Consider the following 16,819-nt stretch of genomic DNA (forward strand, 5'->3'; position numbering starts at 1 on the left):
CCCCCTAACTAGCAGTTTCCCTGAACCTTTAAGGTATCCTCAATAATACTGGCAAAAACTTTTGCACCACCTTTGTTTAAGTGTATCCCGTCTCTACAAAACAAATTCCTTCTACCTACAAGTGTGGGCCATGCTGATAGAAATTTACCCCCTAAAGCCTTGCAGATTCCTTCAAGTCTTGAGTTAATCCACAAGGCTCTTAACATATAATACCTCCTATCGTGTCTGGGCAGAATTGCAGACACATAGACATTGTGGCCTAGCTCGCGACATTTCCTCAGCATGGTCCTGTATTTATCCAACAAATCGTCAGATCGTGTACGTTTAATGTCATTAGTCGCCACATAAATAATAATATTCTCTTTACCCCCTTTAAAATCTGACAATCTGTTGGTGACATCATTAATAGTTGCTCCCGGCAGACATACCCTGGTTCTACTCCACCTATCCTTATTATAAAAAATATTCCCCGTTTCCCTGACAATGGAGTGTCCTAATAAAACAATGTACTTTTTAACCAGAGTAGTTTGCACTTGGTTTTTCTGTTTTGAGGCCCGAATCGGGTGTGCATCACTTAGTAGATTGCTGGAGTTTTGAGTCCCTGACGAGCTCTCAGATGCATTATTCTCGAGGGCAAGCACCCGAAATCCCTGGAGCCATTTGACTCTGAAGACACTTTATACTTTACATCACATGAACTTGGAACTAGTACCCGTCACGGTGCGACAAAAGCCTCTAAAAGGAAAAAGTTTTTAATAAATAATAATAATTTTACCAGCGTTGCCGATGTTAAAGATCTGGATGTTACTTCTACCGCTGGATGTTCGTTTGATAAACATATTAGAAATATATTACTCCAAGCTAAAAAACAAATTGGATTCATCAATTGGTTTTCCGTGCTTTTATTCAAAGAAACTGTACTCCCTATACTGGAGTTTCCTTCTCTTATATGGAACCTGCACTATACATATTTGGTAGAGCAAATTGAATCGCTACAAATGAACTCCATCCACTATCTTTCCAGATGTAGTCCCATATTTTACCACCGAATTTTCTACCCGAATTTCTGCTCTTACTTCAAGCTTCAATCTTTGGAAACTCAGAGAACTGTTCTCGATATAAAACTGTAATACCATCTTCACTGGTTCAACCTACCTTCCTGATCTTTTATGCCATATTGATCTTCACGTTCCAGCGGTGACTACAAGACAGAAGACGACATTCAACATCAAGAACTCTAGGTTAGAGATATCCAAGAACTCATTCTTTGAAAGAACGAGGTTCTTATGAACAAGTATGATCTGGATATGGCCCTGGACAGGAAACAGTTTAACAGAACTATCTGGAGGGAGTTGGCTGGTTGACAGTTGGCTTCAAGGTGAAAGTTATGTTTAAATAGTATGTATTCTTCTATTTATTTACGTATTAATGTACAATCTATGTATTTTCTGTTCTGTTATACACTTTAACTGGGCGTACGCCTGTTGTTTATATTATGTGTTAATAATAAATAAATAAATAAATAAATAATTGCAGTGACAGCAAGGACAAAATATAAAATAATCTAAGTTCATAAATGATTTACAAATCAGCTAGTAAACCCATCTACAGTATTGTACTTTATGAGAGAAATTGTCCTAAGACCATAAATAATGAAAATAATATTTATTTATTCTTGAACTGCCCCCTACTGGAAAAGAAAGGTACTACGGCAAGCGGATGGATTTGCGATGTTATCCTTATTTACACCTCAAAATACATTCGCGTGATATTCAATACCTGAGTACTTGGAGAGAAATAAAGAAGTAGAAAATATTCTGCTGCACACTCAGCTTTCAAGGACACATTGAAAGGAGAATTCTGTAATATGAACTCAATAAGTAGGACACTCGACGCGTTTATTTTATTCCCATTTCTGCCTGATTTAGAGCGAGGAAAAAATCTAAATAAGCAGAGAAAATGCTGGAAAAGGCTGATATTTCACATCGATTGCTTAGGAAGTGTCGCCAACCGCATTACACGCACGCACGCACACAAACCCACGCTGTGGTGTGCATATACTAGTTTAAAAGACTAAAGGAATAAACCCTTAAAAGGAACTAAAATTAATTCTGAATTTTAGGTGCGTGTACACCTCAGCTTAAACTGGGTGTACACACACTCCCCAAAAAATTAGACACCTTTATTCAGCATATAAGTAGGGCCATCTACTTATATAATGAACAAAGGTTTCTGACTTTTAACTGAATATAACTCGTACATGTCGTTGTACGAATTTCCCTAGGTATCTGAGGGAGTGTAGCTTCAGATTTTAACTTCCTTCCATTTGTCATCTAGTATATTGTGGTCGGTAGAAAACTCCGAAACCGAATAAGAGAACTCCAAAAGTTGAATAAGTGCTTTGCAACTACTCTACTAATGAATTATTCAAGAATTATTCACTTGGAGTGGAGAAGTACCAATGTTTCCTCAATTCACACGAGAGTTCCAAAGGAACTCTCTCATGGATTGAGCCAAAGAAGCGATGGCCACTTATAGACCAGTGTGTTTGACTTCTGTGCTTGGTAAGATTATGGAGTCAACCGTTGAGGTCGCAATACAGGACAAGCATGGTGTCCTAAATATGGCTTCCTCATGAAAATAAGATCCTGCCTTACTAATCTGATGTTATTATGACGAGGTTGGAAGCAAGAAACAAATTTTACATTATATTTATGCAGTTCCTAGTGAGAGGTTATTGTACACATTACAGCAGGTTGGGATAACAGGGAAGATTCAACAGTGGATTAGGAGTTGGATGAAGGACGAGAGATAGAGGGTGGTCATAAATTGGTATTCTTCAGAATGGACTGTAGTAAAAATTAGGGTCCTCAGGGATGGTGGTAGAACCTCTCTTGTTTCTCATCTTCCTAAATGGTATTCATAAAGGATAATAGGGGAAGCTGTCAAAGATTCCTCTGTAATCCCTTGCCAACGAAAAGTTCTGAGAGTGGTTAAAGATTAGCATCAAGCTATTATGCATCAAAAGGATTTGGACAGACTGCAAGTATGGTCTGAAAAATGCCCGCCAATGTTTGATGCTACCAAATGTAAAGTATTACAACTGAGAATAGAAACCCAGGAGAAGTTTATGGATCAAGGTGGAGGATAATTGAAAGATATACTGGAGGATAAATACTTAGGGATTATGACAGAAAGACATGAAGTTCAACAGGCATCGCGAAGGGTACGTGGTGTTCTATCTATGATTTATCAGAATTTTGCAAGTGTCCATTCCTGTAGGGAAGGATATTTGCAAAATTACAGTGACTGGCACTACCACACGCGCAGTATTGTATCCAGGAGGCCGCATTTCGTAGAATTTCTACAGAAGGTGATTGGTGAAGAACACTTAACATCATCTCTATGAAGAACAGCTTTGAAGACGTGGTCGGCCCAGTTAGAAGAGTTTTTTTTTGAAGATGCAGAATAAGTTACTAGTATTAAAATGGCATCACTTTGTCATCTAAATACTTATAGTATTAAAACTCGACTTTTCCCACTTTAATGCGACTAGGTCACTTCAGTCGTTGAGGGACTATAACAGTGAGATGCCTGTTCATCTAGTCGCCATATTCAGTCGATATAAGAAAATGGACGAGCAATGTGTAAACATTAAAGTTTGGTTTAATCAGAATAAGAGTGAATTAAGTCAAGCAATCGGTATATGAGGAATTACAGGGTACATGCAGCAATGCCCCTTCAACCGTTTTTGGCAAAAAAAAGAAATCAGTGTTTTACCACAAGGTAAACTTGGAACTTTTGAATCGTCGATTGCATTTTATAAGTTGTAATACGCACAGGAAATGTTCGCAAATTTGTTTACTTAACTCTGGACATCAAAGAACATTCCTTTCTACTCTGTGCCTTAATTTCTTCCTCATGAGTAGAGGATGGCAGTAGAATTTTTTGTCATCATCCTCCATATACGTTTCTTTCTTTCACCATTTCCAATACATTGCGATATTAAAGAATCTTCAAAGATTCCGGGTGCAAAATTGATTACATTCGTACATCCATTTCTTTTAATCCATAAGTAAACGTCACTTTATCGTAGTTCGCCTAAAAATCACAGCCTCATCCTAAAGCTCAATTAGGGGAATGCGAAGAAATTCGAAAGATGGTGAAGAAATTAGTTCTGGGTCATCTCCTCGAAATAGCAATCCGACAAATCTAATTCCGCTGTTTCTGCCGCTTCTGTTCTCGCATTTTCTGTGTGACCCATTCACAAATGGATTCAACCGTAACGTTGTCCCCACGGATCTCATTACCTCTGAAAGCATACTTAGGCTATGCAGAACAATGTTTAGAAGATACTGTTGAATTTTAAGGATGTTAAAAAAAATCCTTCTCTCTCTCTCTCTCTCTCTCTCTTGTTTTGAAAAGATTAGTCATGTCGCGCACACTTTAGGATAATAAAAAGATCACTAACATAAATTTTTATTTTCCCTTCTTGCTTTTATTGTGTGGGTAAATACTCTCCAAGTTTTGGATTTAACTTGTTTTTGAAACCACTCAGCCATTCATCTCTAAAATCCAAAGAATATGCAGATTAAAACATATCAACGATAGGCTTAAAATTTTCAATATGGTGTTACAACTTCAAATAGTATTATTTGTAAAAATACCATAAATCATAATATTCGAATAACAATATCACATCACTCTATATTAAATATTAATTAAAGTTTTTAATATTTAAATAAGATAATTAGAAAATATAAATGCAAAGTGAAACCATGAAAACGTTCAGCCATCGTCAACCATCCTTGGTAACAAAAATTACATCCAGTGTGTTCATTAACTATCAAAAGAACTTTCCTAAAATGTTTCTTAATCTTGAAACTGTTCCTATAAGGAAGTTTTACGATTGTAATAGTTTTCAGAAAGGGCAGAACAATCACCTTCACTTGTGAAACTGTGAACATTAATAACGTTTAAACAAATGAGGGCAGAAGAAATTCTAATGAGTTCTCACAACCAACGTGTACAGAGAAATGGAATTGAACTCGTGATTCTGTGGGAATCACATGATCTAGCTTTATCCGATTTCCTAATAATCTTCTGTTTTGGTCATTGTCTCTAATTCCCATATAAAAAGGGGTCATAATATTATCCATCGTTTCAACGCAAGAGTTTAAATTTAAGCTTACTAATTATGTCTAATCACTATGGCAAAAGAAGATGCGCAAGTATTCATTTGGACATGATAGTGTGATGAATCATTAGCATTACCTTTCGTGAAATTATCTGAAACTTTTCTGGAAATCTGAAACACGAGAAATCCGAACACTTGAATCTCTTCTTGCTAATTATGAAAAGTATGGCACTACACTGATTAAAGATAATTGCAAAAGCATTTGTTCGTTAACATTTTATAATCAATGCGTTCTTTAAATACTAAGAAGGGAATATTTTCCATTTGCATTCTAATGTTTCGCTAAAATATGAACTTTCCTTGTGAAGCTGGCATTATTGAAGTGAGCGCATTAAAGAAATATTTTTAATTGAAAAATACTGCATTCATTTTTCAATATGCAGAAATGCAATACTTTTTTTTTTTTTTCTGTTTTTGTTTTCTTTAACCATCAATTAACTTCTAACCTTCCTTGGGATAAGCATATATACCAAAAATGGGATACATGCTTATCTCTACAAATCTGAAATCCTCACTATTGCAGAATATTGTTCCCTCATCTGGGACCAGTGTATAAGAGCCCTCCTTGGTGGGATCGTTGCCCTCCCCACACAGGTTGGAAAACACTTCAGTTCGAGTCCTGTTGATGACGGGAGGAATTGTTGTAGGCATTTTTTCACAACAGAACTCAGCTAGTCCGTCTTAGACAAGAATAGGGTGGTTTTTCCACCCAGAAACTTGGTTCTTCATCCAGAAAAACAGAAACTCTACCTCAAAACCCACCATAATTATGTCGATTAACTTCTAACCTTCCCTGGGATATGCATATATCCCAAAAGTGGTATACATGCTTATCTATACAAATCTGAAATCCTCACTACTGCAGAACATATTCCATCATCTGGAACGAGTCTATAAGAGCCCTCGTTGGTAGTACAGTTGATAGGATCGCTGTTCTCTCCACACAGGATGGAAAAGACCTGAGTTCGAGCCTTGTCGATGACGGGAGGAATTTTTGTGGGGCCTTTTTCACAACGTGGCTGAGTTAATTGGCCTCAGGAGAGGGTAGCATGGTTTTCCTTCCACAAACTCGGGTTTTTCATCCAGCAAAACAGAAAATCGACCTCAGAACGCGCAATTTACAAGAAATATGGCCTTAGTCGCTGATGCTTCTAAAACTCTACTGCTAGAACTCTATAAGAGAGAACTCGGTGAGTAGGAGACAACCATATTAACCCCTACTCACCGACTTTTCATTCCAAAGTTCAGTTTATGTTCACTCTTGTTAATTAATACTTCAAAGTATTTTCAAGTATTCTCGCGATCAATTACTTCAAATATTTTTTTACAGTAATTTCCAGCTCAAGATAGATTAGACCTTTTATTAGTCCTTTTGATCGTAATAAAATATTAATATAAAACAAACGAACTAAAGACGAATTATGTACAGAAAAATATTTTTGAATATTTCTTAGACAGAAAACTAACACATCCACTCGTAAATATCTTTCGAGGTCATGATTTGAAGACTATTTATTTAAATATGCAATTTGTATCATTCATTTTTAATTATTCTCAAAAACTGTGACCCCCCACGTATAATCCTATTTCGGTTAATTTAATTTTCAACTTACATTCTCACGTAGATGGTGGGTTCTTTCTTGAGAACTAACTTTGGATATAAAGCTCTCAATTATGTTTCACATAGAAAGAGGACTTTACTACTGCGCAAAACTCCATGGCCAAACAAATATCTCTTGATCAATGAACCCTCCGTGCCATGAACGTGCCTGCCCTCTAAATAAATTACTTTTCTCCCTTTAAAGACCGTCGCACTTTCCAATAGTTATAAAATAAAAAAGAAGCGGCTAAAGTTTAGAATTGTCCATATTCTAAGGTAACGGAGTATCAGAGGTGAAAATGCGAGCCGAAGAATGGCGGTGTTGGTCGTCGACCTCACTCATCACGCCCAAGAGTCACATATCTGCAAGGTGATCCAGATCAGTCAGCCAACAAAGCCGTCATATTAGCGTTCCCCAGGTACAGCATGCAATGTCGGCAGCAGGTGTTCGTACAGCAGTTGGAGAAGGCAGTTTGCTCTCCAGACTCAGTCATGAACGAAAGAAGAAAGTCAAAGCATTTTTTTTTTTATTATTTTATTTTCCCCCCCAACAGCTTGTCTCTGAGAACTTTCGAGTGAGTTGAGGGAACTGAAGAGTTCTAACCGATGCAAAAAAAAAATGTCACTCCCCCTGCAGCGCAGATAAACCATCCTCTCGGCAGCGATTATTCGGCTTTAGTTCAGTCGTAAATAGTTGAAAATCTTTAAGGGGTCGTCTCCTAGTTGTGATTGCTTTCTGGAGGACTTTCCAACTTTTGTTTGAAGATTAAAAATTTTTTTTATTTATTTGAATAGAATGGATAAAAAAATAAAAAGTAACGTCAAATACGAGCAGAAAATTGTTGTTTTAACAGGGTTTTAGGAGTATCGGCAGATAAGGCCAATTTCTACATCCTTGCTGTTCAGGCTGTTGAAGTTGTGGCTAGCAGTCTGTCATCAGGTTTTTTTTGTGGCTCAGTGCTGAGATTCACTTACTGTTGTGTTCCTGTCCAGGATAGGATTGTTGTATGGTTCGCTATTGGGACACGGTCACGTCCAAGGTAGTTCAAATCATTGAGTCTCATCAAGGGCAGTTGTGGTCACAATTGGTTTCTAAATAAGTAGAAGTAGGTTGTTTTAGTGGCAGTTTTGACAGTTCTAAGGTTGCGGATAGGTCCGTCTCCTGATGAAGAGGTCCTGAGCATATTATGCCAATACTTTGTAGTCGCTACCCTCCATAAGAATTAGGTGTTCCTGGTTTCTTGGTGAATATTGGAGTTGCATCACCAGGAGGCAGCGAAGGTCGTCATACAAGCTGCATCATACAAGCCCCAACCATCTTGCATTAGGTGTTCCACGATACTGGTTCACCACAGAAGCAAAGGGACTTTCAATGGGGTTTTTAGCACCATGCCCTGTAAGTAAATACATGACTAGGAGCTCCTGGTAAAGCCAGCTTGGATGCTTGGGATACGTCATCTGTATGTTGGGTAGGAATTTTTTTGTGATTGCCCGTTCGTTGAGGCTTCCCAGCGTGTCTGCCAAGTGTTTTGGAAATGCTCGATAAGGCATCTTTTCATCAGTTTTAGTTCATTTGCGTGGGATTTGTAGTGAAATCTAGACAGTCTGTTTTCCGGCCGCTGGACAGGCAGAAGAGCAGCCCTCGATGGACAATCCCGAAGTCTAGGGGGAGGGCCCCGGCTAGGACCTGGAGCGCATGGGTACTCACAGTTTTGCAGGCTCTTAAAGTTGTTAGAAGCATGTAACGTTGGTTGTTTCAAGCTTTGCTCTATTTACAGTGGGTGGTGGGGGCCTTCCTGACCCCAGCTGCGTAGGTGATATATTATATTTAGGCCACTCGAATAATCAAATTCATCTGCCGTGCTGTGTGTTTTTATGTCTGTTAATTGCAAGTGTTCTATGGTCGATTTGTCTGTTTTGCTGGACGAAAAATCCAAGATTCTGGGAGAAAAACCTTGCTATCTACGCCTGAGACCGACTAACTCAGCCACGGAGTGAAAAAAAGCCTATTAAAGTTCCTCACGTCATCGACGGGATTCGAACTCGGGCCTTTTCCACTCGATGTGGGGAGGATGGTGACGCTGCCACTTTGCTACCTGCGCAGACGCTGCGTAGGTGATGACGAGTAAGAAGGCAGCCTTATAGAAGAGTTCCAGCGTGCTTTTTCTGAGACACCAGTATTTGCGAGTGATCCTCACGAATAGCGCAGAGTAACTCCCGACTTTCTTTCGGAGGTAGACCAAGTGTGGTGTGAAAGACAGATTTTTGTCTAAAACAAGGCGATTGCATGGTTTGCTGAGGTCTCCAACTGTGCTCTTGAATCTTCTGCAAACATCAGAACAATAACATCGGCGTAGGCTTGTCATACGACTTTACCAAAGTCCAGTGTGAGGAAGCCGTCGAGGACCATTCGAGAGGAGTGGACCTAGGATGGGGTGCTGTGTACATCCTCTGTGAATTCGGCATGAGAGTGTGCAGTAAGGGGCTTGGACCATGACAGATCTCACAGAGAGGTCATTGTGCTGCCACTTTATTAGGTACATCTACCTAGTAGCGTATTGAGCCTCCTTTAGCCTTGAAAACAGCCTGAATTCGTCTAGGCATAAATTGAACAAGATGCTGAAAACGTTGTGCAGGAATGGAGTACCATGCAGACATGAGTGTGTCACGCAGTTCCTTCAGATTCGACGGAGGTGTAGGCCTGCAGCGAACAGCCCTTTCCAGCTCATCCCAAAGATGTTCAATAGGATTGTGATCCGCGCACTGAGCAGGCAAACTGCAGCAAAGAAAAGTCATTGTCATGTTCCTGGAACCATTCCATAGTGATTCGGGCTTTGTGCACCTGCGCATTATCCCTCTGGAGGTAACCATCTGACTGCGGATAAACTGTCAACATGAACGGATGCACATGGTCAGCAACGATGTTTAGGTGCGATGCGGCATTCAGACGTGAATCTATGGGTATCAATGGACCCAACGTGTGCCATGAAAACATTCCCCACACCATAACACTGCCCCAACTACCTTGCAGAGTAGTCATCAGACATGACGGGTCCATGGATTCATGTTGTTTTCGCCAAATTCTGAGCCTTCCATCAACATGATGCACCAGGAACGTTGACTCGTCAGACAGCAACTGTTTTCCTATCCTTGATAGTTCAATGCTGGTGTTGCTGTGCCCACAGGAGGCGTGCTCTCTTTTGTTTCGTTGATAGCAAAGGTACGCGATGTGGCCGTCGGCTGTTGTAGCCCATTCGCAACAAATGCGACTAGTGGTCCGTTGCAATATTTTGTTCTGCTCACCAAGGTTGCATTCTGACGTGATATGCGACATACTGGCCCGTCTGTTTGCTTGCACAATTCTAGCCATCCTCCTCTGACCTCTCTCATCAACAAGCGATTTTCTTCCACAGGAGTTCCGTTGAGAGGATGTTTTCCGTTCGCTGCACCATTCTCGATACACCCTTGTAACTGTGGTGCTTGAAAAGTTCAAGATTCAGAGATGCTTTGTCCAGCACGTCTTGCACCTACTACCATGCCACGTTCGAAGCCCGTTAGATCACTCCTTTTTCCCCATTCTTGCTACGGTTTGTACACTTAACTGATACTAGAAAGGTTGTTCTGGTGCATTTATATCAACAACTGTGGTTATGTGACTTGCAACGTTGTGAAACAAACCATTTGTGTGCACAGCAAGGTGTACCTAATAAACTGGCAGGACATTGTATGTCTTGATACAGTTATATAGATTTACAGGCAGGTTAGCCTCCCAGAGTCCGCTTGGCCACCACAGGGTATCAAACTCCCTGGCGAAGTCGACCGCTATGTGACGGAAATATTTGGAGTTTGTGGTTTTTTGCTTGATTGAGCATATTTTCTAGGGCATCTTGAGTGGAGAGACCTTTCCTAAATCCGTACTGATTTTGTGTTTGTAGGCCAGCATTTGAGTAATGGGTTCCAATCTGATTACAGAGGAGGTACGATGCGGCACTCAGACGTGAATCTATGGGTATCAATGGACCCAACCTGTGCCACGAAAACATTCTCCACACCATAACACTGCCCCAACCACCTTGCAGAGAAGTCATCAGACATGACGGGTCCATGGATTCATGTTGTTCCAGTAATTTACTTAACACTGTGAGGAGTGCAATAGGTCGATAAGACGCTGGTAGATCCTGTTGTTTAGTTGTGTTCTTCAGGATGAGGCGCAGTTTTGCTTTTCTCCACTCTAGTGGGAAGAAACCTTCTCTAAGGCAGTGGTTGAAGAGATCGAGAATCTGTTCTGGAAAAGTCTTGACAGATTTTTAGATTATCTTGGGTTCGAGGTAGTCGGCTTCTGTACACTTTCTGTTCCTTAATTTCCCAGCAGCAACGTCAAGTTCAGTTCTAATGAAGGGGTTCTCAGCTGTGTTGTATGTGTTGTTTAGTTGGCACAGTATTTCTTGGTCCAGGGTACATGGAGCGAAATGTCCGAGAAACATGGTGTCGAGAATATTGTTGGTAGTTTACTGCCATTTTTCGTGTAGCATCCTTGCGGTGTCCTGGTTGCAGGAGTGACCCCCCTGGGGAGTTCGTTCATGGTAACCCTGCAGACAAGTCACCAGGGGTAATCATTTCCGGTTGTGGAGAAAAGGTGCTACCAGGAGCGCTGTTTCCGCTGGTGTATCATGGCGGTATATTCGTTTCTCGCATTTCGATAGTTCTGTCGGAGGGCCTCACTTCAGCAGCAGGCCAAGAGCGCCTTGCACGTTGGAAGCTTTTGCGCTTGTTCTGAACCTCACGTCTAAGGCTTTGTACGTCTGGGCTCCACCGGGGGGCGACCCTGGGAGTCGGTGTTTTCCTTCTAATTTTGCTGTTTGCGGCATCTGTTATAAGTCTAACTATTGCAGTTTGTGCTGTTCTGGATTGAGTCCGTCGGTTTGGAGGGACTGAGCTGCAATGTATAGTGCTGCCTAGAACTGAGGCCAGCCCGCCATATCCACTGCATATATGTATTGGATCTGTCTCTGAGGTGGTTGCCTGGTTAAGGAGCGGTGAAGGTTTAAGGTTACGGCCCAAGGGTCTGATGTAGTCCAGCACTCCCTGACGGTCAAAGAAGTAATGTGTCCGGCGATGGATCTGGTCGCAAGGTTATGTCAATTGTGGATTCCCACATTGTGCTAGATAGATTATTATAAAAGGTAGATAGATTATTCGGTTGATCGCGGATGACATAGGGGCTGTTTGCTAGGTATTCTTCGAGGCGCTGCCCATTCACAGCGCCACGTCTCTCAGGAGTTGTGGTGAACCACATCGGAGACCGACAGTTGGCATCAGCACCCAAGATGATTCTGGCATTAGGGAAGGCAGTAGCTATGCTTTGCAGGTGTCTTGTGGCTGGGAGGATATCCTCCCCAGGTCTGCAGTTGAGATCTATGCAGGGGACACTACATAGATCTCAACCAGTGGAGTGATAATTTGTGCGCAGGCGGCCCAGGTAAGGCAGAAGGTTTGAATTTTGGTCACCATCAGTTCAGAGTTCCGGACGATTATAGCGGCCCACGGAGTGTTAGCGCCGTCTTGGACGATTTTATATGCCAGGGGATAACCCCTGACCTCTCGATTGTGAGTATAAGGTTCCTGGATTAGGAGGATATACAAGTTTTCTTCATTCGCTTTTTTGGTCACTTGAGCAGCAACCGCTTTGGAGAATTGTGCGTTCAGCTGTAAGAAGTTCACTTTGTTATAGTTGAAGGGTAATCTAGCCTCTGTGAAGCCAAGAGCACATTCCAAATGTGCTCTTGGCTTTACAGTAGATAGCGCACTTGTTAATCCTGATAAGTGGTTTGCATCTAGCTTTTGGGACTTGCAGTTTGTGCTGGTCGGTGGGTCCTCCTTTTTGGGGCATGCGCTGAAAGGGTGACCCCGTTCTGCGCAGTGGCCATAGGGTGGTTGGGTCTGGTTGAAAGTGTGGGTGGTGTGCCCGAAGCGGCAGCACCGGAAACACTTGGGCACAGTCACGTGCTCTTTGAAGCGGTGGCTGCCCCAGTTTATGAAAACTCTGTTTTGTTGGCTTATAGTTCACCATGCCTCCAGCGAGACTTCCACGACCCAATTTGTGGCGCTCCCTACTCTGCCCTTAGTTTGATATTTGGGATTAATCAGAGCTGCTGGTTCATGATTTGGTTGCTCTTGTTGCAAATCCCTAACGTAGAGTTCTTCTTGCTGCATGTCTGGGGTCAGGTTTCTGTTTGTGTCAAAGGTAATTATACTTGGACCTTTTCTTTTTGGAGGTAGGCCTGTCTGTATTCTTGGGTTATTAAGGAACTTGCTGCCATCCTCCTTAGTTTAGTTTGCATCTTTATGAAAGACTTCAAAACTACAAAAATAAAATCTGTGCGTAAAACGAACAGATTTTATTTTCCTGGTTTTGAAGTCTTGTGCAAGGTAGGTCATCACTATATTCTTGACCTCTTCACCACTTTTGTGTTCCTCTGATGAGGTTGGTCGGAGGATGACCAGGTGTGGCGTAGGTAACAGAAACTTCCTTTTGGCTGTACTTTGCATGGTTGTTGTCGTCTGCTGGTCTTGTCGTTCAGTCTTCAGCGCTTCAGCAAATGTGGGAATGCGCTGTGGCATTTTGTTCCCCCCACTTTCCAGGTAAGCCTGGCAGTTATTTTTACGTTTTCCAAGTTTGTCTGGTCCAAGACTGTTTCCAATTCAGTCCCTAAGGAAACGATTTCGGCTCTCATACCTATGGTTATTCTACTGTTCTTCTTCTTAAACAAGTTTTCAAGGGCAGTTCGCAGGAACAGTTTTTGTTCAAGAACGGTGCCTTCAGGCAATATGGGGTTCAGTGGTGGATATTCCTGTCTCTGTTCTGCTGTAACCCGTTTGGAGGAGGGGATCCTCTTGCGTTTCTCTTTGTGTTGGTTTGTGAGCGGGTTTCGCGCTCTGACTTAGGGACGGCTAGCTTAAAATTCTTTCTTTTAGCGGAGGGAGCTCCCGCGCGGGGGTCCACCGGTTCCTCGCGATTTTCGATGACGGTATTATCGTAACACCATGTTAGGATTATTTCGGAACATTGGGAAGAGGTCGGATTTCCGAGATGGTCAGATGTTGGTTAGCTGGGGCTTGGGTTTTGGTGTAGAATGACACCCGCTATGTGCACGGAAATACACCATTTGGTGTATTTATGTGCACTAGTAAGGATTTGCGCTGACACCCCTAGAAGGCCGGAGAAACTTTCTTGACACTAGGCGTTTCCCCCATCTCCGCGTAACATACATTGTCGTGTGATACAAAACACAGTAGAAGCCAGAGATTTAAAAGTGTATGGATATTGTAGAACGTTGTGTTGTGTTGTGTACCGTTCATCTGCCCTTTTTAGCCGAAGGGCCCCTAGTGGGGCCCACTGTTTGCCACACTATGCCCCTGGGAGGCAGATCAGGTACACCAGTATTAGATATTTACTCTGGCAGGTCCTGCGACCTAGATTCCTGAGATTTCAGTGACAAAGACCTTAAAAAAAAATCACTAGGTTTGGCAAAAAACCACTGGGTTTGGCCAAAAGGAATATAAAGATTAAAACTTTGGGTGTTGGGCTCGGTAAATTTTGACATGTGTTTGACGCTAATGAAGATAGAAGAGAGGGGGGGGGAGACTGAAGGCTGGGACCAATAGAGAAGACAACCTCGAGAGTCAGTGGGGCATTCTCATGCCCCACTAGATGGAAAAGAAGGGGTGGCAGGGGAAGGAGACTGAGAAATCTATCCTCCCCGCCGAGGGATAGGGAGTTAAAGCGAATTGGATAAGAGCACACTATTCAGACTGCCAGGTGGCATTGGCAGTGAAGATGAAGGTCATAGCTCTTGTCCTGAGGTGTCACAGATCCTTGAACAGGTGCCATCCAGGAAAATTGGTGGAAGGACTAATGAGGTAGGCTCTGTGGTGGTGGGAGAATCCTACGCCTTCCAAAGAGGTCTTGGGTGAATTCGGAAAATGCAGCATAGGTGTCCTCTAATTCCAGGAGATATTGTTCCCAGAGTCTCGGGATGAATTGAATTTTTGATATCAGAATGCAGAGAAGGCCCTCATATAATAGGCACTGGTACATCAGATGCTCCAGTGATTCACGTTGGCCACAGGAACAGAACGGGTTGTCAGTGAGGCTCAAGGTGATAAGTTTTACTCTGATGGCGCCGTGTCCAGTCAGCAGATAGGTTGTCAGAAGACCTGGGGAGAACAAGATTGCTGACTTCGGGTAGGTTGTTCGGATGTTTGGAAGGAATTTTTTGGTTAGGGCCACTTTATCTGTGGCTGTCCATCGTTGTTGCCAGGTCTGGTGAAGAAAGGGAGCAAGTCGTCGCTTCTCCACAGAGCGATTGTTAGTTGGATCGGTGGTGAAGTTTAGGAAGGTGACACCAACTACCACCTGGCAAACGACAGATTTGTCTTTTGCTAGGTGGTAGAGCATGACAACCGGACGACCTCCAGGTCCAGGGGGGAGGGCTTCCATCAAGACCTGGAGACCGTGCGTATTGACAGTGCAGCACGCCCGAGAGACGGTGAGCAGGATTGAGTGGTGTACGGTTTCAAGTTCTCTTCGGTTAACTACAGTACTGGCTCTTGTGTACCATACAGGAGCGCCGTATGTGATGACAGGTAGGAATACTGCCTTGTAGAAGAGGCTGAGAGTTATTTTCTCGAGTCTCCAGTCCTTACGGGTGACTCTTGTAATTAGGGCAGAGTAGGCCCTTATCTTCTGTCTGATGTAGGCTAAATGGGGTTGGAATGATAGACCCTGTCGAGGTACATTCCCAGGTACTTTAGTTGTGCTGCTAGTTTTATTGGTTATATTTTAGTTATATTTTATTCTATCCTGGATTTTGATTTGTGGGGGTCGGGTCAGTTGGAAGTTACCCTTCAGCAGTATGGAGCAGGTTTTAGATGGTGAGACATGTAGGTTGTGGTGGGTAGTCCTCTCTAACAGGTAAAGTGTAAAGTGTGTTGTTGTCATACGGCACCAGGGGTTTCCCCCATCTCCGCGTTGCTTTCATTGTGGGTGTACCAGTTGATAGGAAATGCCAGAGATTTAAAAGTGTATGGACGTTGTATATGTGTAGTGTCATGTAAGGTTGTTCATCTGGTCATTTAGCCGCTGTACCCCTAATGAAGCCCAACATTGCCCCACTTTCGCCGCGTGGAGGCAGACCAGGAACCCAGTAGACTTAGATTTACTCTGGCAGATCCTGCCGCTCACTTTCCTGAGATTTTGGCGGCAAGGACCTTAAAAAAATGAATTTGAATTTGCATGCATGCATCATCGATTGTTGGGGTATCGCTTAAAATAAACAGGCCGAAACTGGGCGAAACTATACTTTGAGCGAAATTTGATTTGACGTGTGGGGCATCGCTTGAGTACAGATAGAGTGGGGGGGAAGGTGGAAGGATGGGGGCGATAGGGAAGGTGCCCCCAGATGATCAGTGGGGCATGCCCATGCCTCACAAGGTAAAGAGAAGGTCGGCGGGAGAGTGAGGAGACAGAGTGTCTCCTCCCTCCCCAACCAGGGAAGGGAATTAAAAGGAATCAAGTCAGAGTGCTCGATTCATCGCCAACAAGGCGTGTCGGCAGCGAGGCTGCGTGGTCTAGATCGGTGTGTTCCAATCCGGTCACTGGTTCAATCCAAGATTGTGGTCTTTCCTGCAGTTGAGTTCCGCGTCCGTTTCTCTAGATTCAGATGTAGATGTTGTTCTTTGTTAGAAGTGCGTAGTCACATGTTGTGATGGTGTTTCAGCTTCCGTCACCCGGTGGGCTTAATTCTGGTCTCCATCCTTAATCTTGTCATAATATAGTGTTGCTTTGTTACTCCTCTGCAGTTTTCTTTCATGTTATCCAGTTACCGTCTGTGAGTCTTCATTCGCGTTTTGGTTGGGTTGCGGGTTCATTTGTTGAGATTGTATGGTTCGACGCCTAGCGAATAATTCCTCGGCATAATCAGTGAAGGCTGTGTATGATTCTTTGTTAACCAGGATATATT

This window comes from Mastigoproctus giganteus, chromosome 13 (assembly GCF_048544385.1).
Source record: "Mastigoproctus giganteus isolate SK-2022 chromosome 13, ASM4854438v1, whole genome shotgun sequence".
NCBI lineage: Eukaryota > Metazoa > Arthropoda > Arachnida > Uropygi > Thelyphonidae > Mastigoproctus > Mastigoproctus giganteus.